The sequence below is a fragment of the Sinohyriopsis cumingii genome, chromosome 8, assembly GCF_028554795.1.
Source record: "Sinohyriopsis cumingii isolate HCF-2022 chromosome 8, ASM2855479v2, whole genome shotgun sequence".
In the NCBI taxonomy this organism is placed as follows: domain Eukaryota; kingdom Metazoa; phylum Mollusca; class Bivalvia; order Unionida; family Unionidae; genus Sinohyriopsis; species Sinohyriopsis cumingii.
The window spans coordinates 86,789,480-86,814,149 of NC_142968.1; the positions used below are offsets into that span (position 1 = coordinate 86,789,480).

At 36.4% G+C, this 24,670-nt stretch overlaps 1 long non-coding RNA gene across 11 annotated transcripts; it reads right to left on the reverse strand.

The window, feature by feature from the left end:
* Positions 1-1,852: 1,852 nt before the first annotated feature.
* LOC149794072 (uncharacterized) lies at positions 1,853-23,692 on the reverse strand. 11 transcript variants are annotated; one of them, XR_016422949.1, is made up of 9 exons: positions 23,178-23,661; positions 22,536-22,657; positions 18,046-18,257; positions 15,341-15,455; positions 4,861-4,986; positions 3,376-4,514; positions 2,718-2,875; positions 2,416-2,522; positions 1,853-1,963 (listed from the first exon to the last, which is right to left on the reverse strand). It is a non-coding gene; the product is annotated as an uncharacterized LOC149794072 (long non-coding RNA). The 11 variants fall into 11 exon arrangements; XR_016422950.1 differs by lacking the exon at positions 1,853-1,963 and having other exon boundaries at positions 2,030-2,522; positions 3,376-3,572; positions 4,425-4,541; positions 23,178-23,663; XR_016422946.1 differs by lacking the exon at positions 1,853-1,963 and having other exon boundaries at positions 2,030-2,522; positions 3,376-3,572; positions 4,425-4,514.
* Between the last annotated feature and the right edge of the window lie 978 nt (positions 23,693-24,670).

Below are 24,670 nucleotides of genomic sequence, written 5' to 3' on the forward strand. Positions count from 1 at the left end.
TGGACAGTTAATATTCACTTCAGGATCACAGACCTGAGGCAAATATGTCATTGTTAAATCAAACATTTTTATTGTGTTTCCTTAGACCTAAATATATATATATACTTGCTGTTACTCTAAACGAAGGCTGGTGATCCAGTTGATAACCTTTTGGGGGTTTTAAGGATGTCTTTAAAATTAAGGCCTTAAAAATGTTGAGATCTTATATTAAAAATTACAATTTGAGCCTTGCAGATTCATGTCCACAGGTGCCCAAATAAAAAAAAAAAGGGGGGGGGGGGTGCAAGGGGCAAGCTTGTTGGTGTGTTATAAAATAACTGACTTATCATCGGTGTGCTGACAGGTAATGTGTAATTAAATCACTGTTGTAATATTAATAATGAGTGAGTCTGCACAAAGGAATTTCATACAGCTAAACTAACTCAACAACTAGAGGCAATTAAGAAATATATCCACATTCGTGATTCTGTCAAATGGCAGATACAACAGCATCAGGAAGCTCAAGTGGCATTTACAGAAGGTAAAGAGCCGCTATACTTGTTATCTTTTTAGGGATGTGCTTGGATTTTGCCCTCAAGCTGGAGCAGTCATAGGATATATAATAAATCGCCACGGTCGGAATTTATCCCCAAGCTGGGGTAATCGATGGGTAAAGTCTTATCCACAGTCGGGGTTTTATTCAAGCTTCAGGTGCAAGTTTTTGTGCATCTCCATGCCCTTGCATAAAACACAGTTACACGTTTTTTTATATAGATATTTTTCAGTTGTAGACAGGAATAATATGTATTTGCGAGTGTTTGAAATGAATGGGTTCATTATGAATTGAGTGGCACTACATTTCAAAAGCAAAATTGGATTGAAATGCAAGAACTGTAGTACGGAATTAGTGTTGGTTCTGGATCGTAGAATGGAATTGTGTGTGTGTGATTGGATTTTTAACGTAGCTTGAATAATTTTTCAGTCATATTGCTACGATGTCTGCAGTGTGGCAGTTTATAGTGATGTATAGCACTGGGGCATCATGCTGCAAACATGTAGCATGATGTTGCACCCAGTCACATTATCCTGACACCAGGCCGATCAGTCCTAACACTAACCTCTTAATGCTGAGCGTCTAGCGAGGTAGCTGTTAATACCATTTTTGTAAGTCTTTGGTATGACTTGGCTGGGGTTTGAACCCATGACCTCCTGCTTCTGAGGCGGATGCTCTAACCACTAGGACACCGGAGTGGTCAGAATGGAATTGTAACAATTACAATGGAAGCAATTTGTATTATGCTTGTTGGGGCATTCCTCACTGATGGCTGTCAGTGACATCATCATGGGAATGTGTAACAGCCACATTTTGTAAGAACAAGGTGTAGTTGGTGAACAATACAGACACTTTTCTGCCATTTCCACTGGCATCATCTCATATGATGTTATTTAAAAAAACTTCCTACAACATACTCACAACATATAAAACCTATATGCAAATCTGATGAAAGCTGCTTGTGTTTCTGAAACACATATTCCATACTGGTGGCAAGAATGTCCAAATCTACATTACAAAAATGAAAACATTACCATCCACCTAGGAGTTGCAAATGTATGAAATCCTCTTGTTGGGTAGTTTTACTAACAGGCTTTACAGCAGGGCCTTCCATTAGATTTAAATGTGGCAGGTAAGTTGACAAAGTAGGGTGGGGGGTTGGGGGGACCTACCCCAATGGGGATAATTCATTTTTTTTTTAAAGTAGCATGGTGTAAAGTAAAAGTAGATGGGCTGATAAGGAATCCACTGAATTTACAGACTAAAGGTTCAGACATTTGTTTTTAAGAGAAAAATGAAAGAAGGAAACAATACAACAGATATTTTAATATGACTTTAATGTTTATTTTCTAGATTTAATTAAGATTATGAATCAGAATCAGTCTCCAACTCCACTGTAAAGTTTATCTATTACTTCTTCTGCTCAGGCACCTGCAAATTAAAACAAAATTGTAATGCTTAAATAAAGTCATATCATCTCAGCACTAGTTACATATGCAGAAGTCATGTTAATCAGCATTATAAAAATGTATGAAATTTTCTTCACTGCACTTGTGCTTCCCTTACTATCGTTAAGCCATGATACAAGATAACTTTGCACTTACTTATCATTTCTGGCAAGTGGATGGTGCAATCAATTTGCACAAAGATGAATTTATTTCATCCAAATATTTCATGTGAATAAAAATTCCAAATGGAGGCACTTGTCCGATCAGACAAGATATATGCATATTGTAGTTAGCTGGACTCTAGCTTTGATAGTCCTGGGCAATAGGATAAGCTGATTTTGTTATCAGTTTAGAAATGCATCCGCTTTGCAAATACTATGCTTTAAAAGACGAAACTGAATCCAATATTGATGAAATAAGAGTCATTTGGATTACCTTGTTTTTTATCATTCTGCGTTGGTTGGGTGCATATTTGAGGGTCTCTGATATGGTCTCTTCCATTCCATTTGCCTTTGCTTTGCCATTAGTTTTCAAGCAGGCTTCTGCAAGAGTAATACAATGTTTTAAAAAAGTTTCACAACAAAGGATGCATTGCATTTTTTTAAATGCCAGCAATAATCAATGGAATATTTTTAAAACATGTACTTTGAAATGTGGTCTCAAGTTACTTTATCAATTCATTTGAAAATCTCTGGCAAGTCACATGAAAAACACAATTTAAATCAAGCCATACTTACTTATCAAAACCTGACATATCACAAGCTCTTGAAATGCTTTTTTCCCTTTACGTCCCTTTGGACTATACTCTGGCCAGTCTTTTTGTTTTAAGCTTTTTCATCATCCTGCAGACACTATCCCCAATTGTAAACCTGCCAAGGGAGCTCAAGTAGCATATCTGAAAATAATAATAATAATAATATTACTATTTTTTGATTTTGATATTATTATTAGTAGTAGTATTTCATGATCGATGTGACAAAATATGCTTGTATATAGTTATTTTTTGCCATGGTTTTGCAAGCAAATTTAATTTCTCTAACTTGAAAAAAATTTGATAACATTAACTATGCAACACAATGTACTAATAGCAATTATAAACCAAATTAACCACCGTGAATCTATTAACTTCATAAATGACATTCACTCAAGGATTGAATTAAAGTAGCCACATAATATGTAATAGTGTATATGTAGTAAAATACCTGTTACATGTTCATCTCTAAACATGTTTTGGCCTACATCCGTAAGACAAAACAGCCGACCACTACATGTTCACCCCACCCCCAAAAATAATTATACAGGCACTGCAGAACTTGCATAATGCATATTAAGGTTCACAACAGCAAATAAAGGTTATAACAGTTTTTTTAAATAGAAAATAAAGCCCCAATTTACCATCTTCTTGGAGAGTTTGGGATTCTCCTCCAACCTCTGGCAAAGGCCCTCTAGTTCCTCCACTGAATCACATGGCATTGCAAGAATTTCTTCTCTATATTCTGTGTCTGGGCCTTGTGTATGAACTTGGAGGGCCAGCTGCTCCAATAAATTCTCAATATTTGTGTCCAGTTTCATAAGTACATTGAACTGGAAATCTGTAACAGATTTGTGATGAAATTAGTTTTGAAAGATCAAGATCATTATTATAAACTCCTTAAAAAGATCTGTACAGTGAACATGGGTTTAACAATGAAATATATTTATGGAATGAAATACATGGTTTTTGTACAGTTTATATGAAAACTTTTCCCATAATCCTTTATTTTTTTATTCCCTGGATATGTTGTTTCACTGCTGGTGTCTGTAAAGTCTGCATTCAATGTAGATGGTTTAGGCGTCTGACTTACACAAGACAATGGTATACATCAGAAAGAAAAATAAAAAAAACCAATGGAATGATGAACAGTCGACACATCAATGAAAAACAATTCATTGTTTATTTGCACAAATAAGTCTTGAACAGTATGTTTTATGACCTATAATTTAATTAATTAACATCTCACAATGTTCTGAAATAACAGTATCTAAGCTACAAGAGCTTGTGCTTTCATGTCATAATCTTCCATTTTGCAAACAAATTTTGATGTTGAATCAATGTATATGACCTTAGCATTGAACACTAACATTCAAAATGTCTACAAGATGACAAGACTATTATCAACTGAAGTGACAACAAACCAATGAGTTTTACATGCATTGAACATAAGCATTTTTAAATGCTACAAAATGTGTTTTTAGTGTATGGCCACAAATTACCCAACATTTTGTCAAACATAAAACAGTTCTACTACCTTAGATGAGAATTAAATTCATAAATACAGTGTATAATTGACCTACTCGTATTTAGAGAGCTGTAAATGAAATAAGAGATTATATAAAAGTCAACACCTGTAGTATTTGTTTCATTATTCTATAATGTACATTTTTTTTCCATCCTCAATACTTACTACTTGCAGAGGAACTGGCAGAGAGAAATCTTTATATTCTCCACTCCAGAGTGGATGGGGATGGTGATGGTGTTGTCCTTCTGGATGCAGCTAAGAGTATAAAGATTATCACTACTCCTTAATTGCAGTAAAAAAGAAACAAAGAAATCAGACTGGATTTTTTGGCATGTAAACAAAATGCATACTGGTTGCAATGACCACTGTATATAAAGCAGTGATACAATATATCACAAAATGCATTCTTTTTTTAACAAAACATCTAATCTCATATATACAGCATCATGAGTAAGTAAGCACTCTTAAACACATCTTATTAAACAGACAGAAAAATGATGAAATTTATACATACTTTTGATAAAGAATTTCCAATTGTGGCATGGTATAAAAGCAATTGATAAAAAATAAAAAGAGACCAGATAAACTAAATAGAACATACCAGCAGGATAAGAGGAAATCTTGGAGTCTGCAAAATACTCTCCATTTCAGGAGGTTTTGGATGAGATGGCTGACCAGAAAGGTTTCCACTTGAGATTTTCATCTTTTTTCAGTTCTTCATTTTCATCTGAAATGTCAATGAGAACTTGTAAATACTGTATGAGTCCTTGAATACACTGACTCCTTGTGACATACAGGGTTTGCAGAACAATCGCTAGCAATATTCACCACTTTTAAATCCAGCTGGTGAATTTTCACCATGAAATGCATCCGAATGCAGTGAATAATCCTGGATTAAAGACAAAATAGTGTACAGAAATGTGCAATAAATTAGTCAAGCTCCAGACAAAACAAAGATATGATTTATCTCTGATTCATAATGACTTTTCTTGTGCTACACATTTTACCAATGCAAATTACATTGAATTTTGTAAATTAAATGGTACAATTAAGATATGTATGTCAAAAGATTACTAATCTTCAGCTTTCCAATTAATGCTAAACACAAGTATCAAGTCATGTATTTAGTCTCTCACCACCAATAAATGCATTTTTAAGTAATCATCGTAGAGTGCACCAAAGTCATGTGAACTTGATCCAATTCCAACATTACTGCTGCTTGAGTGCTTAGATCCAGTATTGCCTTCACTAACTGATGTTATTAATACCTCTCTCTCATCAGCATAATTTCCATCATTTTTCAAAACTCCCCATTGTAAAACCTCTGCTGAAGAAACTAACACTACACCATAAGGATTTAAAGAACTACTGCCCGGTTTCTAATCTCCAATTCATATAAAAATATCTTACAAAAGGTTGTTCAATCCCAGCTTGCATCTTGTCTGAATTCAAACAGTCTTTTTAGCAATGTACAATCTGCATGTCGCCCTTGCCACAGGACACAAATTGTGTCTGCAAATAGATTACACTCCAGCCCAGTTGATCTATGTTGTGGTGTTGCACAGGGGTCTGTTCTTGGACCTGTTCTCTACACTCTATACACTCAGCTGCTCTCAAGTGTCATAGATCATCATCCAGTGTCTCACCAATTGTACACTGATGACACCCAAATATACAAATCTAGCCACCCAACTGAAGTTGATGCTACCATCCAAGGTGTAGAGATGTGCATTTCTGATGTGAAATCATGGATGACTTGTAACAAGCTGCAGATGAATGATGATAAAACTGAGGCCATTCTGATTACAACACAAAGACTTTCTCATTCACATCCTTTACCTCACACAATAAATATCAGCAACGCCAACATTAAATTCACACAATCAGTACAAAACCTAGGTGTTACTCTGGACAGTACTCTCACATTGCACCAACATGTCATGAACATATGCAAGGCTGCATATCTTGAGCTGAGACGCATCAGCTCCATTCTCAGATATCTTTCAGTTGATGCCACTAAAACACTTGTGTGTTCATTACTACTTTCAAGACTGGACTATGGTAACTCAATTCTGTCTGGTTCATCTTAATATCTACTGCAGAGACTTCAAAAAGTTCAAAACATAGCTGCTTGGATCATACTTAGAGTACCACAATCAGAGCACACCTCCCCGCTGCTCTGTACCCAACACTGGCTATCCATTCGATCCAGAATCAAACACAACATTAGTTCTCTGTGCTACGTTTCACTGACAGACTCTAGTCCAACATACCTATCCGACCTCACCTATGTGTACACACAAGCAAGATACTTACACTCCTCTTCCGACAATCATATACTCATTATTCTCACTATGAAAACAGAGTCACATGGACAGCATTCTTTTGCATACCAGGGCCCAGCAACATGGAATGAATTGCCCACTGAACTTAGACACAAAGACGCAGTGATCCCATTCAAGAGTGCTCTCAAAACTACTTATTCTGACTGCAAAAACAAACTTAATGACTTAATAATGTTAACTACCTTAAATATTCTCAGCATGTTTTTTATGTTTTCTAATTTCATGGTGTTTGTTTTTGTAATCATATCATTGTGTATGTTTTTATGTTGTCTAATGTTGCAAAGCACTTAGAGCTTCTAAAGATTAGGCGCTATACAAAGTCCTCATTATTATTATTATTATATTTAGCTTGGATGAATATTTTTTAAATCAGTGGCCATAACTAAAACAATGGGATTTTGTTTTATGATCATAAAAGTATGTTGGACACCATCCATGATGTACAATGCTGTCTGACATTTCTATGCACCTAAGGTTTCCATCTCAAATATTAAAGCAAAATGCATATCAAATTTGACAGATTGACGAAAATAAAAAAAAGCAATGCTTACCATTTGAAAAGAGGCAATTGTCACTAGAATATTCTATTCAAAATGATATTAATTTTGGACACAGGGGATACCACCCCCATGTTTTCCTGACTCATGATATGTCGGCCTATTCTGTGCACAGCTTTAAAAGATGTAATGTTTATCCATCGAGCTATAGAAATGAAATACATTTACTGTAGACTGTTTCTGTCAGCAGTTAAGTTGAGTAATTAGGTCAGATTTATAGCTAGTTTACAAAATTCAATGTAGAATGCCAATAAATGACAAGATATATTATTGCAAACTAAAGTGATCTTGAAAAAAGATTAGTAAAGTTTAACATTTTATAAAAAAAATAAGCTATTATGTGGAAAAGAAACAACAATGAAATAGGATGCAATGTGTTTACGACTAGTTTTGGAAGGTACCGTCTCTAAGGTACCGTCATAATTGTACCGTAGTTTAATGGGTGGAAAGGCCATTGAAAGGTAAGGGCAGTGCGGAGACCATTGAGTATGTTCCAGAATAGCTGAATCTTTGTAGATACATAGATCCATTCGTAACTTCAGTCCGCAAGCGAAACACTGTACTTCGTATCCCAATCCTGACTCAGGTCCGAAGTAGACAAATCCTGTTCTAGCTAAAACATACGAAGAAGGTAATCCTTCCCTATCCGTAGGCCATTTTTGAAACATGTCCAATCGACGGGCACAATCACAATAGTCAGGTAAGAAGACTGGAAAATGGTAGGGTTTGAACTTGGAGTTCTTGCTGGATTTCTCACTCGATTCTTGCTGTGGCGAAGTCATCCTTCTGGTGGGTGGCTATCCTCTTACAACCAATGTTTTATACCGACATGTCCATACGGCAAAGTAAAGTGGGTGGGAAGCCGCACTCGCTTCTGCTACACGATTTGACAGACTTTTTCCAAGGGTCGACTGACGATGTGGTGTGTGGGTAAACGTACAATCTTGTTGGGTTGATAGGTGGTCACTTTCTCTAGACTGCAAGGCTTCTTTCAATACGCCAAAGTTGACCACTCGACTGGTACGATAATTCAGAGTAAGTCCTTTCACTTTACACTTCGTGTGCACTTCTTGTTTGTCCCAGTATTCGTAGCCGTAATTTTTGGGACCACCACTGACGAAACTTAGAATCTTGTCATCGGGGTGCTCGTCTGTCCAGGCTCCTAAACGGTCTCCTTCGATGTCAGGGTGCTGTTGACTCGGGTGATCGATATAAATGCAACTGTCCATGTCAAAGTACAAGACACGTTCCCCTAACAGTTCTAAAGCTTCGTACAATTTTAAGCGAGCATGAGCTGTCATGTAAGCTGCAATGATGACATTTCCAAAGGGGTCATCTTCTACAAAGTTCAGATCTTCTTCGTAATTCACCAAGATCAAATCCTCACGAACGATGTCCACGTGTTTCATGAATTTGGCTTTGTCGTGAATCATCTGAAAGTAGCGGGAAGGTTCGGTCAAATACTCCGTCTTGGGTAAACACAGTCATTGTGCCATTTTACCCCACAAGCAAATTAACATCACTTTGGCAAATCTAAAGTGATCTAAAGTAATGCCTTCTTGTGCCCAGAATTTCTCTCTGAATGTCTTTTGGTCTTTGGGAGTGTGACACCAGGACAGATAGCCACTGGCTTCTTGCTTCAGTTTCAAAAAGGCATCCACGTAGTCTGCGAAAATGCCTTTCTGCGTGGGGTCACCCTTGTGGAATTATTGTGTCTTGGGAAAGTGGCAAATTTCGTACACTTCTAACAGTTGGTATCCCATGTTCAGAGCTTTGAACAATTCTACGCTGACCCATGTCCCCGTCAAGGCCCGTTCTTCCTGGGTGTGATGACAAGGTTGATCTTGGTTGCACGTTTCAGCACAAGTACGGCACAAAGGAAACAAGTTTGCCTTGGCAATGGCGAGGTAAGACGGGATGGTATAGGTTCGTGGGAGGCAAAACTTTGCACTTGATCAAGCCTTCGTAGTGTCGAATGTTTTTTAGGTCGATGTGTTCGGTGAACAATTGTGGGTGCCCTGCAGGAAAGTAACAATATTTGCACACGTAGGGATACAGTGAACACACGTCCAAGTATTTGATTTCTTCTCCTTTCTCTTCATCAGCTTGGTACAGCAAACAGGTGGCATTGGTCCTTCCTCCGTACAAACTATCCCTTGGGTTCAGGGGGTCCATGAACTGGTAACTTTCCATGAGGCGTTTAAACTCGGGATCGGTGTTCAAACGGTGATCGTATTTGTGTTCCCACATTTCCACCACTTGGTATCCTTCCTGTTCTAACTTTAGGCGTCGCTGACAAATGGCCTGGTACAAGTCTTCCATGGTTCGTTGTAAGAACTGATTTTTAGTGCTGCGGTCAGGGTAACAGACGGGACATCCGTGAAATAAGCAACCGTTAAACTCGTACATGATCTTGGGGTTTTCTAAGTCCCAGCCATCGACCGAATGCATTCCGATGATCTTTTCGCCCTGTCCGTTGCGGGCATGCTGAATCCATTTGTCTTCCTTGTCGCACAAGTAATGCAACCAGCATGGGGCTTTGACCGAGTATTGACGTTTGACATAGTTGGTCGTTTGAGGACTGATGACAGCCACAGTGTTTTCAAGCATGAATCGTTGTCGGTAGACTAAGGAACATGCTTTGGCAATGGTGCAAGCTTCTTTCAAAGGATCGACCCCTCCGTGTTCCATGAACAGTTCTCGAAATTTTCCACAGCATCGCCGTAAAATGTCCACGTCGGAATGACGATACTTTAGCATTTCTTCCTGAAAGTCGAAAGGGTCGGAGGCATGAGCCTGGTACCAAGCGTAGAAAGTTTCTCGTTCGGTACGCATGTTGTCAGGGTCGTAATAGTGAGCCTGAGGCAAATGGGGTAGAACGGCGTGTTGATTGGCTTCTGTATTGAAAAAGTGTGGAAAGTACCCTTTAGCCATTTCTGTCATTCCAAACATTTTAGGCATTCGACTCAAAGGCATGGCTAAGTAGCTCATCGAATCTTTAAACTGCACTTGTCCCACTTGCAAGAAAATGATTTTGGCTCCGTTCAAAGTGACTTTAGGACGCTCGGTGCCACGTTCCGTATAGCATCTCAAAAGAAACTGTCCATCGTATCCGGAGAAATTATGAGCCATCACCGTGGCATGGTGATGACATTCTCCATAATAATGTTCGATGTCCTCTTGGCTCCACATCTTGTCGATGGGGTCTAAGACCCATTGTGTGAAATTGGCTAGTGTGTTCGGTCCTTGAAAGATTTTTTCACGCCCTCCAGGAATCTTACTGCAGTGAGGGCAATAACTCAAGATAGGTTCTTGAATCACTTCTCGCACGCTCGATGAGCCACGCAGAAATTAGGAATGTGAATACCGGTCTCTTGCATGCATTCAAAATCGAAAAAGATGAAATTGCCTTTCTTCTTCTTGTGATCATCCTCTTTCTCTGGTTGGGATTGGTATTTTTGCATGTAGCATTGGTGTTCCAAGTCCACGATGCAGTGATAAATGTGACATTTTTTTCTTTCCTGAACATACGTGTGCCTTGGTACTGTTGATACATAGACCTTGTCCACACATTGGGCACAATCTCAGGAGTTGACAAGCACATTTCTTCTGTGAACCTTGCATCTTCAGATGTTGTTGGTAACAGGCAGGGCTGACAAATGTGCGCAGACAAGCAGGACAATGCACTGGTTCTTGCCCTTCGCTCAGACAGGGTTGAGAGGCCAAACATCCTGAGCATTTCGATCCACAATGTTTGTGTTGCTCTCGATTATTATAACCATCATAAGTCACATTTCTCATAGTAATATTTGTATCCCAGGAATCTAGTGATAGTGGTAATGGTATCGAAATGGTCATCGTGATGATAGAGGTGAATGTATTTTCCATCCTTAAAGTCTTTCCCTCGAAACAACAGAGACCTGCGCACTTCTTGAGGGTGCACTTTCAAGGTGTATCGTGGAGCTAGGGCATCTTGCAATTTTTGCATCTCAGGAATGCCACAGGATGTGTCTTTGGATAGGCATGCTTGTTGTAACAGAAGTTCTGCTTCATTTCGTTGTTTGGCTCGGTTCGATTTTCGAATGTTCTCCCAGGCTCTTTTCCATTCTACCGTGTCGTTCTTGTCGGCATAGGTTCATCCCACCACGATGGCTCGGGCTAAACACATGTGGTCTTGAAAATTGTTAATTTGGACAAGACTTGTTTTGGTAATGCGAAGGTTGTTGACCAATAAGGTCTTTCTGCATTGTCCGGTCCCTTGAGGAGGAGAGACGTGGGTCATGTCCAGTGTGGCTTTTCCATCGGTGATGTCAAACTGGTCATTAGATTGTTGCACGTGTTGAATCTTGTCCATGACTTTGGAAGTGGTCAATTCTGCAGGGCTGCTAAACTCGATCCAAACAGGGGATTTCAAACCGTCATGTTGTATGGAAAGTCTCAAGCGATCATCTTCTTTGGGTTGACATTGTCGCTTGAGTGTGGTGAGCAAAGAATCCCACATGTCGGTGATGAACCCTTCTGCTTTCTCTAACAGTACTTCAGACTTGAAATCTTTAAACTTCACTGTGTATTTGTAAGCCGTAGTTCTAAATTTTCTAGAGGGACGCTTTTCCGTCTCTCGAATGTCATAGTACTATTCAGGGTTGACTAAGGGTGGTAAACTTTGTTTAGAGGGTTTGGATTCTGGTTCACTCATGTCCTCTTCAAAATCACTGGCATGAATTTGTGCCAAGACTTCAGCCTTGGTACGAGGCGATAGATCACGTTTCTGCCTCTTACTTTCTTCTTCTTTCTTCTCAAATGAATTGGATCATTTCATCTCGATAGCAAAAAAGTCAAATGACTAAAGTTTAAACACCATGGACTAATTTATAGTCATAGCAGACCAGCGTATATAAAGGGTATGTGTCTTGTCCTTTCACTATTCATTTCACTCTCAAACTGAGCACAACGATGGAAGAGACTACCAAGATCGAACGTTTCATCAGAGCTTTGTGAGGGGTCATTAGAAAATTCTCTTCAGACCAGCCGAGGGACTACTCTCCTTCCTTTCAAGATAAAAGTCAAGATACTTGCTATATCTGTCAGAAGAAAGGGCATTGGTCTTCAGAGTGTCCAGACCGTCAAAAAAGAAAAAAAAGGGGTTAGAAGAGACAAAAGTCAAGATACCTGTTATTATTGTCAAGAAAAAGGACATTGGTCACCAGACTGCCCAAAAAAGAAACAAGAGGAGTCAGAAGAAGAGAGGGATTCTTCAGAGGAAGAGGAAGAAGAAGAGGAAGAAAACAGACAGGTGAAGAAAAAGAAACAGAAGAAGAAAAGAAGGGAAGAAAGTGAGGAGGAAGAGGAGGAAAAGACTATGACGGTGAAGAAATTAAAAAAACAGAGAGTGAACAATGAGACAGAATAAGTCTATGAACTTTTTAAAGTGCTCTGTTGTGAATTGTGAATTGTAAATATTTATAAAAGAATAAATTAATTATAAAAGGTAAGTGTCTTTGGGTTTTGATTTTAAAATAAGAACCTACACTCACGCACACTCATACACAGACAGGTACTATTGGGTAAAATGAATTTTTTTAGTTATTGGCAATTGAAAGTCTATCTCTTTTCGAGAGATGTGGATGGCCCTGAAAAGGGCCTATTTTGGTGTAAGGGGTGAGTTTAAACAATCAACTTTAACTGTCTTAAGCCTTTGCCACGGCCAAGGCCTAATTCTGGACTGCGTACTGTTGATGATGATTTCATTGAAATCACTAAGGGTGGTGCGGTAGGCGTAGTCACAGGGTTGGAGTGTTTAGCTTGGGAAGGTCGTATTCTCTTCAGCCGTAATAAAGACGTCTGATACATTTGTTTCAGACTTCTTAACTCCGCTAAAATGTCTAACAGTACCGTGACCGTTTGATTTTGACACCCTTGTTTCTTTGCTGCTGCTTCTTCTTGTTGTTGTTTTTTTCTTACCTCTTCTTCTTGCTGCTGTTGCTGTAGGAGAAAAGTTTGTTCCGCTTCCTTTTGCTGTTGTATAAATTTCTCCAATTCTTCTCTCTGTCTCTGTCTAAAATTTTCCATGTGCGGTAATGAAGGAGAAGGTGACGAAGGTTCAGGAACAAATTCTTGCAAGGTAAAAAAATCCACAAAATCCCAATTCACCTCTTCTGAAAGTAAGTCTGGGTTCCCTTGGGTAGTCTCCACCATCAGTGCACCCCAATTGATCGTTTTCTGAGTTTCCGTCATGTTGAAAAACTGTCGCTTAGATTGACTGCGCACAGGCGCTAGCGAATCTATATAGACTATGTGACGTCACAGACTGCTCTCTTCGGACTGGACGTGGGCTGACTGAATTTTGTAACGCGTGTTTGGATTGGTCAACAAACTCAATCCGTTTCAATCCTTCCTCTCCCTATAAATAAGTACAGTTCACTGCATTCCTTCACCTGTTACTCAGCACCCCAACATGTGGACCGACGTACAATCTTCAACGCTTGTGTCTTCGATGATGTTCCGGACGGACATACCAATGTATGTCCGATCCAACTGGACAGTTATCCACAGGACAGACACCAGCCTGTGGATACGAAGAATCTTATGTGGAGCATCAAGGATGCCTCAAAAGAGTCTTAATCTATGGTCCTGCAGTCAGGCGCAGCCTAAGGTCAAGAAGAAGATGTCACAGATGCTCTTTATGTTAAGGGTATATTAACATAAAACCAAAGGCCCTTTTCAGGGCCATTCCTATCTCTCGAAAAGATCTTGACTTTCAATTGCCTACCCCTTTTTTTATTTTTTTGTTTAAAAAAATAATAAAAAATTAGAGACCCCTCCCTGTTTTAATTTTCGCCTGTTCCATTTTCATAGACTCATCAGGTCGGGACCTTATTAAAATAGGGTCCCGACCCTGTTCCATTTCCCCTAGTCCCAAGACAGTCCCACAATTTATTCCCCATGTTCAATTTCCCTTGTCCCTAGAGTGAATAGTTGTTTTTCTTTCTCCCATGTTAAATTCCCCTTGTCCCTAGAATGGATATTTTTTTTTCTCCCATGTTAAATTACATAGTCCCCAGAGTGGATATACCCTTTTTAACATGGAAGTTCCCTAGTCCCTAGACCGTCCCTACTCACTACTACCATTGTCATTACCAGCTTGAAACCCAATTTAATGCCATTTGTATAAATTCATTTCAAATAAATAATTGAAGTGTAAAGTCAAGCAAGTATTCTGTTTGCAGATTTTACATTTTAGATATTATAGTGAAGTCATATTTTCTCTTGTTTAGTAAACTTTATTGCAACTGGTTCCAAAATAGTAAATCTTATTTAATGTTCATTCACCAGAATAGGTATTAATACAATTCCGAATTAACTGTATGGTACTAAAATATACCCTGATCTTGTGTGAGATTACAGAACTATACCTCAAGACAACAATAATATATTGAATTTATATTATATCAAGACTGTCATGGTTATGAACTCCAACTTTATTCAGGTTTTTTCATAATAAATGATCATCTTGTGCTATGGTTGAAAAGAAATCAAAGTTCAGTTTAACTCCATTCTCTCCACATTTGTCAGTTGTTAAGAGGCATACTCATCCTCAGTGTTATAGTAAAATGTAATCTTATTTGGATCAATCTTGGTGGTGTAATATATGAATGGAGAAAGAATATTATCATCCAGATTAAAATATGTTTTATTCAGACTCTACTAAAATTTTTAGTTGGATATGGGTTACGGAGCCTGATGTGTACGAACAAAGCAATGTGTACCATGACCTTTTTAATTTAACATTTTAAACTCCTGCAGAAGAAAGAGATTTTTTAGATCCATTAAACTGTATTAACAAAAACATTTCTTCAGTATGATTTTCCTTTACTTAGTATTGACAAAACTCATATTTTAAAGTTGTTGTTTTTTTGTGTTTGGTTTGGCCTTTTATGGTAAGCCAACACAAGTAAGTTATTTAGTGCCAAGGCACTTTAAGTATAGTGCCTTGCCCAAGGACACACCATGGTAGCTAACCCAGGTTGGTCTGATGGTAGAATTTGAACCTACCTTATTTCACAGGTCCAGAAAGCTAACCACTGAGCCACTACAGCTCCCCATCTTATAGTGGAATGCTGGTATACTTTATGATCAAGAAGCTAACCCAGGTTGGTCTGATGGTAGAATTTGAACCTACCTTATTTCACAGGTCCAGAAAGCTAACCACTGAGCCACTACAGCTCCCCATCTTATAGTGGAATGCTGGTATACTTTATGATCAAGAAGGATGGGTTGGGGTATGCATGTTCCATCTGAAAAAAGTGATGGAATTTTTGGTTACATAATATTTTAGTCATACAATATGAATCATTTTCTATAGATTTAAGATGTATCAGATCAAGTTAAGAAAAATCATATATTCTGTTTCCTGGGAATGTACTAAAATTCACTGTTATTGTTTGATTTTTTGGTAGTAAGCTTACTTGGTATTTTTTTCTTTTTAACTTGAATACCTAATTTGTTAACATCCTATTCTAAATCTTCATAGTTCTGTCTATTAAGTGACAACTGTTGATACATGTAGGGAAGTTTCTGTTTATATCTTTTGATTTTTGTGATTCTGGAAGTTGCAGTATTTGTTGTTGTATTATTAACCATTTCAGTCATTTAATGAATGCAGAGTATACTGCTCTATAAATGAAATTTATGGGAAAATAATGTAAAAGCATGTTTCACTGCAAATATAAATTGTTTAAAATAATATATCATTTATCATATGACTATTCAATTGTGGTAACTAGTATTCCATCCAATATCTATATATTAAAATATGTCTTTTCATACAGCTGGTGATCATTTAGATACAAGTCCAATTGAACATGATCAAATTATCAATGCAGGTGTTTTTATTAGTAGTAGTATTGCAAGTATAAGTGTTAGTATTAAGATTTCATATACAGGTATGATAAGTGTATCATAATGTTTAAATGATGCTCCTTGTTACAACATAAAATATGTTCATTGAAACAAATGGTTCACTGGTAAATTGGCAGCAAAGGTCTTCACTGAATTATGTTGCATAAACTATTTTACAATAAAACATATATGATGCATCTCAATTATGATGAATGTGAGGAGGAGGATTAGTAATAATGCAATTTAAGTTATCTTCATAACATAAGTTCTAGCAGATGTGTAATTTTTATGTGGTTCATCATCAGTTTGAAACTGGTCTATGATTTCTGGATCTGGACATATCTGGTCCCCTGCTGTTGTGCTGCTATGGTCTTTACAGTTCATTAGGATATCAGTTACACTTGGTTTACATTTAGAACCCCATGGGATAGAATGCCCAGTTTGAAACTGAGAGAATGGTTAATTATCCATAATATAACTCCTGCAGTTATTATTAGGTTTGATATCAAGGTCTTTCTTTAAAAGCTTTTCAACTCAGGTTCTGTTCTACCATACTGATAAATAAAGTCAAATTCAAGGCTTTCAGATTTGTCCAGTTTGTTTCATGTGTTGCGGCAGACAGACTGTATATTGCCACTGTACCATATAAATATCAGTGCTTAGTCTGCTCTCAGTTGCTGTGGTTTGATTAGTTACAAGTGTCATCACAAGTGACTAATTATTGACCAATGTAATGAAACTTGTATAATTAGAAGGCTGGACATAGTACACAATTAATTTTACTATATGTTCTCTACATTTGTTTCTCAGTACTGACCTTTCCACTGTGTGACAATCAATGCAAATCATATGTTAATCTAAAATACCTTCAAAGATGAATTCACGGTGAAGTTCTTGTCAAAGGTTGACCTGCTCTTTTTTTAGATCATTGACTGTCAACATAACAGCATGTAACCAGAACACGTATTTCACTTCCGGATCATCACCAAGGCCTTATTACTCACTGTGCACTGTCGCCAAAATACATACAGACAACAACACCCTGAGCTCATATTATCAAGAATAAACAGTTACCTTTAAATCCCTACCAAAAATGCATAAATAAAACTCTTCTATCACCACCAAAATGAGAGAGGAAAAAATGTTCTAAAAATAGACTAGAACTACATTCGTGGGTACTGAACTGGAAGTATTAATTGTGATGTAATTCCTGACAGGCTCCATGTTTTATGCCAATTTTAGTCAAACTTTTATATTTGCATGCTATACCTATTTCAACTTTATACATGAAGTCTTTTTGAATTTTCTTGCAAGGAAAACATGTGACACCTGTCAGAAAGTATGTAGTGCTGGTGTTCCACAGGGTGCAAGTTCTGGTCCAAGTGCTCTTGAGAAACCAAAACTAAATTTGCTATATCTTCCTTAATTATAGGAATTTTTCAATGCAGTAAAAACCTAATTGTGATACAAGATAAGCCCTGTCTGAAAATATGTTTGAAAGTTACAAATGTTGATAAATTCAGTTTTAATGGTAAATTAAATAAACATTTAAATTTTAAAAACTAAATTTTATTGAAAACTTAAATTTTCATACAAGTTTTAAAACACAGTTTGACAAATTTTAGACAGAAAAGTTGACTAATGAATGATATTTAAAACAAATGGTAGTTTGGGTCTGTATAACTGATAACATTTTCCCCAGGGGTAGTGAAGCATCATAGCTCATAGTGATTTTGGCAGCAAACCGCAATATGCCTGTCCAGATGCACATAGGTGTACACACTAAAGAAACACTGACAGGTGCTATGTTCCACATTTATTGTGTCAGGTACTTAGGCAGTTGTTTCCATAACTAATAGCACATTCAGATTTAAAGTTCTAATGGGACCACTACCTTGTTTTATAGCAAAAATGCATTCCATTTCAATGTCGATAACAACAAAAGGTGGCAATGGGATAGGAAAATAGTTTCTAGGGAGGTTCTACCTTACTGAAAAATGGTGCTGATCTCTCTCATGAAAACCTAAGCCATGTCTTTGAGGTGCCATATATCAGTGTGGTGATATGAACTAATCTTGGTCACTTATGGCAGTACACTGCACATGCCCTTATGAAACCATGCTATTACCACCAGACTACTCAGGAGAGCTTCCAAGCTGATCCAACTCTAACACTTTGTTCCAGATACCAGGCTAGACCTGAAAAGATACAATATGTTTCACTTAATTCTAGAAAACAGTAAGATCTATGTAAATGAAGTCAAAATGTGTTAGATATGGTGATTTCAAATTAACATTAAGGTTGCAAGCATGGGGGAAAATATTAAACTTGACAGAGTGACACTCAGAAATGTGAAGCAATGGCCATGTATTAAAGTGTTAAATTCATCCTAAAAGTATATGAGGTTTCTAGAAGCACATTTAGCCATTTACAAGTTAAATAACTAATCAGGTAGACTATGTATCATAAAGTTTAAGGCAATGTTGGGGTGGTGAGGTTTGATCATTGGTGTAAACATTATTACATACCAGTATACAGGAAAGTCAAGTGACAATGTACTAAATTAGAATGTGTTACTATAAGCATTCTTATTCATGAGGGAAATAACAATTTTGGATATTGCAAGTGAATACAGCCAAATGTGGTCATACAAATCAACTATAAGCACCAATAAATCCTATATCATCAGCTAAATGTGAAATTCTCATCCCCAAAACTTGTAAACAAGGATGGAAATTTGCATATGTGGGACATATACAATGTACTTGTTAAGATCAAATGTGCAAACATAATTCAAATGATCTATTTGAACATTTATATGGTATTTTGAAGAGTGTTGGTTACCAATTATTAAGCTCATTGATTGAGTGGAATCAGATATCAGCTGATGTTTCAATACCGCACTCTGTCAAAGTACTAAATTGAAATATGTTACCATACATAGGCATATTCATGATGAAAATAACATTTTGGGATATTTTCAGTGCACATAGCCATAAATGTGCTTTACAGGTTCACTATAGGTACAATGTCAGCCTATATGATGTACTGAATGTGAACTTTTGATCCCAAACATTCTAAAATGGATGGATATTTGTACATGTGGGATATGTAACCATGTACAAAGTTAAATTCAAATAATTTGTTTGAATGCTTCTTATGTAATCTTTAGAGTGTCAGTTAACAATAGTATTAGTAATTAATAATGCATAAAGCAAGATGGATCATTAGAATTCCCATAACATCATATAGGCCACAATGCCGCACTACACCAATAATATCTTAACCTAACTGAACAATGAAATGGAATGCATTTTGTATTCAACTTATATCATTTTGCTTTTTTCTTACATCCAAGGGTAAATATACCTGGGAGAAGCATATTTTATCCCTTTGACCTGTATTTCATTCTCAGACAGCTTAAAATGATTTAGTACAGAACTTGAGTAGGTTCTAGTATAAAGTTTTCATCGCTGTCCTCTCACTAAATACCTTATAACTATGTTTATAAAGAATTACTGAAGGCTATACAAGCAGATGTTTGTTACTCAGGAAGTGACCCCATCGTAAACACATAAATTAACTGATTGGACCCCTAATAAATAGTATGAATGGCCAATACAAATTATAATTTTGTCTTCATGTATTTTTAATGAAGGTCTCATTTTGACTACAAAGATATTTTCTCTGACAAAATGTGACAAAAATCCAACATTGGAGCTTTTATATGGTGTAGGAATACATACATGCTGATAACATTTAATATGATTCCCAAAAATATTATATATGTGCATTTTAGGGGTTTTTTAATTATTTTTTTTAATTTTTTTAAAATTTTATTAAAATTTTTAAAATAAAAATTAATTTTTTACTTTTAATTTCATTTTTATATTTTAAAAGTCAATATACATGACATATTAAAATTTCATGTGTCTATCATTAATAATAAAGATTTCATACCAATTTAAACTTTGCTCCAATACTGCCCTGACAGGACATAGTACACAATTAATTTTACTATATGTTCTCTACATTTGTTTCTCAGTACTGACCTTTCCACTGTGTGACAATCAATGCAAATCATATGTTAATCTAAAATACCTTCAAAGATGAATTCACGGTGAAGTTCTTGTCAAAGGTTGACCTGCTCTTTTTTTAGATCATTGACTGTCAACATAACAGCATGTAACCAGAACACGTATTTCACTTCCGGATCATCACCAAGGCCTTATTACTCACTGTGCACTGTCGCCAAAATACATACAGACAACAACACCCTGAGCTCATATTATCAAGAATAAACAGTTACCTTTAAATCCCTACCAAAAATGCATAAATAAAACTCTTCTATCACCACCAAAATGAGAGAGGAAAAAATGTTCTAAAAATAGACTAGAACTACATTCGTGGGTACTGAACTGGAAGTATTAATTGTGATGTAATTCCTGGCTGTATTTAAAAACTCTAAAGATCTTAAATGTGTGCTAGAGGGTAGGGTTAGCAGTTATACTCCCAATTATGTTTGTGATGAGCAAAAGCAGCTGCACAAATTTGAGCTTTTAGTTTGGTTCTGGTAGGGTCAAAGGATGCAGGTACATTTTACATTCATTTTTTACTAGAAATAGCTATTTTCAATATTTTTCTGTGACAAGGCAACTAAAAGAATCAGTATGTGCCTTATGCATGAATAAAGTTCACTAGTACTATAACAAATTAGCATACTTTTCATCACCCCTCTACCATCAAGATTTTTTTATATTTACCTCTGTAGCAGACACAAATAAAAGTCGGCAGCTCATTTGCAGACTAAGTTACGCATATGATCTCCAATGCTCATCTAACTGTGACAGGCAGTCACCAACAAGCCAACCTATTTCCATGCCTAACTCAAAGTAAATCTGAACCACATTATAGATTTAGCTTATGTGTAAATTTATAAATGCTAGGCTTGTGATAATTAGGTTCATGCCTTCTACCTTAAAAATTAGAGGGATGTCAAAATACGAAACTATCCAGTGAGACCTATGATGTTAATTTTAATCCCTATGGGATTTGTGACATAAAAAACCCAAATGCTTTATGTATTAAAAGGTAACTAATGGGGGCAGGATCTGCAGTGAATCAATGGTTAGTATGCTAGACTCCTGATAAAAATGTTTGTGTTAAAATCCTGTTATCAAGTCAACCAGGTTACCTACTGCAATGTACCCTTGCCTTACTCCAATTCCCTCTGTACTCAGTAAACAACTAGTGTTGCTGTACATAACAAAACCAGTCCATATTGATTTTACATATTTTACTAAATCCTGACAAAAATAATTCTCTAAATAAAGAATGATTAATATGTGATGGTCTCGCATGTAATCAAACTCTTCCAAGCTTTTAATGATATGAACCGATTTATCAATGTTTATCAAATTTGCATGAAAAACTATTTCTTATTTGTCATCAAATATGTTCAATGTTTTGATCATATAAGCATTTCTGCTACATTAGATCAAAATAATCTTTTTGTCAGAAATAGAGTCCTTATAGTATTTGCAAGGTCAACCAATCAGATGCAGAATTTGAGTTTAATATGAATGAATATATTTTTTACAAAATTGCTCTTTTGCTATATCTTGATGAGATAAATCTATTCACCAAGTCTGATAAAATTAATGAGAAATAGTTTTAAGAGCAGTAGCAAGAATGGCTAGTGAGATGTAGAACCACCACATTATATGCATAGATTTTGCTTATAGCCTCAGACATACAAGCAAATAATTAAACAAGTCAGATCTAAATTGGATCATAAACACTTTTGTGCAAATCATAAGAAACTCTGCCAATCAGATGCAAGGTCACTTCACTACCATACCTTTATCACACTCATAATAAGCATCATTGTGAAACTTGACTATATAAGCCCAATGGCCAAGCATGATCAAACTTGAATCAGCAGTAGTGGTTATAACCTCATGTATCTGTATGCATCTTCACTTCTTCAATCTAGATCTCATTTATATAAGCATGTATTCTAAGTTTAGTAAAAACTGCACTACATGTATAAATATTGCATGCGGTGGTAACATACTCAGATGAAAGATCACCTTATTATTATTAATGGTTAACACTCATTAAACTTCAAGGACAACTTAATGATTTTAGCCTATATTGTGGAAGTATGGCTTTTAGGCTGGTTAAAAAACTCAACTAATCTTATACATGATCACATGTATATACTTGGATTTTGCTCATTATTAGATTTATCCAAGATGTTGATTTAAGCCCAAAACCAAGTTTTATATAAACAAATTGATCAGAACTATGGACTCCAAAGTAGCTAATTTCTTACTGTTGAAAGACAGAAGGGGATGTGAAATAAATAACACACTCTGGACCATTACATAAACCCACTTAGCCTTTTGACCAGTTGAGATAAAATATCAACAATATGTTAAATAAGATTGATAAATTATGTTTTCTCACATTACCTCTAGCCCTTTTCAACATGGATGGTATTTTTCTTCCACATATGTCAGCTCTTAATTAGTGGCCCTTTCCCATCATGAATGTTGTAGGTGAAACTCTCAGAATTAGGCTTTTTAATTTATATCTGTAGAAGAAAAAAAACTATTGGTCTGCATATATCAATGTCACCATTTCTGTATTAGATTAAAATACCATATGTGTGTGTGTGTGTGTGTGTGTGTGTGTGTGTGTGTTAATTTTAGAATTTAAGCAAACTTGTCTCCATGTGTTTATTTTAAAACTGATGATGATAACACATAACAGGTTCAATGGATAAAATGTTATTTCTTACTTCTTACAACTGCTCATTATATCTGAATTTACATTCAATGTTTGTTTTAATTAACATATTTGGGATAATGGGCAAATTATTTATTTTGTAGTTTATCATTATATCATTTACCAGTCTTTTATCATTCAAATATGTAAAATATAGTACCATTATACTGACTTCATATTCTATATGATATCCCAGCAATACATATTAAGCAGATAAGTGCAAATAAAAATGTTCAGAATGTAAAATTTACTCCAAGCTCAAAGAAGATCAGCAAAAGATAATATCCAACAAATTACCAAACAAAAAGCGAAGTTAACGCAGTTACCTTTATTATGATGTCTCCAACACCAACGGTACTGTACAGCTACGTCTTCTGAGTTTTACCGTCATCTTGTCTTTCAAACCAGAATTAATTTCTTGAGCTCTTACAAAATGAAGAAACTTTTAAATACTATAATTTAAGCAGCTTCTTTACATGCCATCAGATAAATTATGGCACAGTGTTATGTCTGTCAACAAAACGCAACTTCACATTTGGACGGCGCGCTGTGTGGGCATCGCCGACACAGCAACTGACATGAATTCTCTATTAGCAGACAATGATTCGGAATAAATCCTTCGCAAATCTAACATTCTCGATTTTTCATAGTTCCACTTTTCATTGTTGCATCTGTTTGATTGTACAATTGCTAATGATGTTCAATGAATCAACTTCAATTCATCTGCTGTCTGAAATCCCGGTTCAGTTGGTATTTTCTTCCGCGCATGATGCCGTGTAAATAAAAGATACGGTCGACATTCAAAGTGGTTTAGGTTAATTTATTATTTTTCTTTATTAAGGTCATTTGCAGAAAGTGTTTCGCTAGGGTGAGAAAAAAAAATATAACAAAAAGAAAACTTTCTTTTCCAACGCTAATACTGTATATATTTCAATTTGTGATTGATGCTATAAATAAAAAAAGAATGATAATAAAGCATTTTAGCCCGTGGCTTCGGCACGGCACTCGTTTTTGTGGGTTTTTTAAAATGTTGTTAGTGTTGTTTTGGGGTTGTTTTTTGTGTGTGTACCACACTAAAAAACATACCAGGTATTAGGCCTAACGTAGGAAAAGAAATTATCCTCTATTTATTACTATTCTTACTGTCAAATGACGCAAAAGTGATCAAATTGCTATTAAGATTTTGTTTTGTATAACTTACCGCTCGTTTTCCTCGAGATAAAGCAGCCACTTCAAAATGATTATAAAATCTGAGACAGATGAAAAACGTGGTTTAAATAATTCGTAATCGCCTGCCTTAAAATACTGTAGGAATTTGCTAATGTATTTCATGGCCCTCGTTTGAATAGATATCAACGATCACGTATATCGACCAAAATTTGTATATTCCTGCCCACAATCATGTATTTTGTATTAAACCGTACATTACACGAGCGCTCTGTGGCAAACTCGGGGAGGGGGGGGGTCTCTATTATACCCAGAGGCGTAGCTATGATATTTTGCGCCCGGGGACGAACTATAAAATTGGCGCCCCAGCCCCCTCCCCGTTTAATCACATTTTTGAATATTACCCTTGTTTACTTATTATAATGTAACGTTGTAAGCCTCATTTTGGCGCCCCTGTACCTTGGCGCCCGGGGACATATGTACTCCCCTTCCCCCCCAACCCCCCCACCCCCAGCTACGCCTCTGATTATACCTGCTGTATCAGTTGAGAAATATATTGAACAGATCAGGCCCCAATACTCTCGCTCTGAAAAACATTAAAATAATTATATGCAGAATATCGGTAGGTCTCCCTCTTGCCGAAAATGTCAGC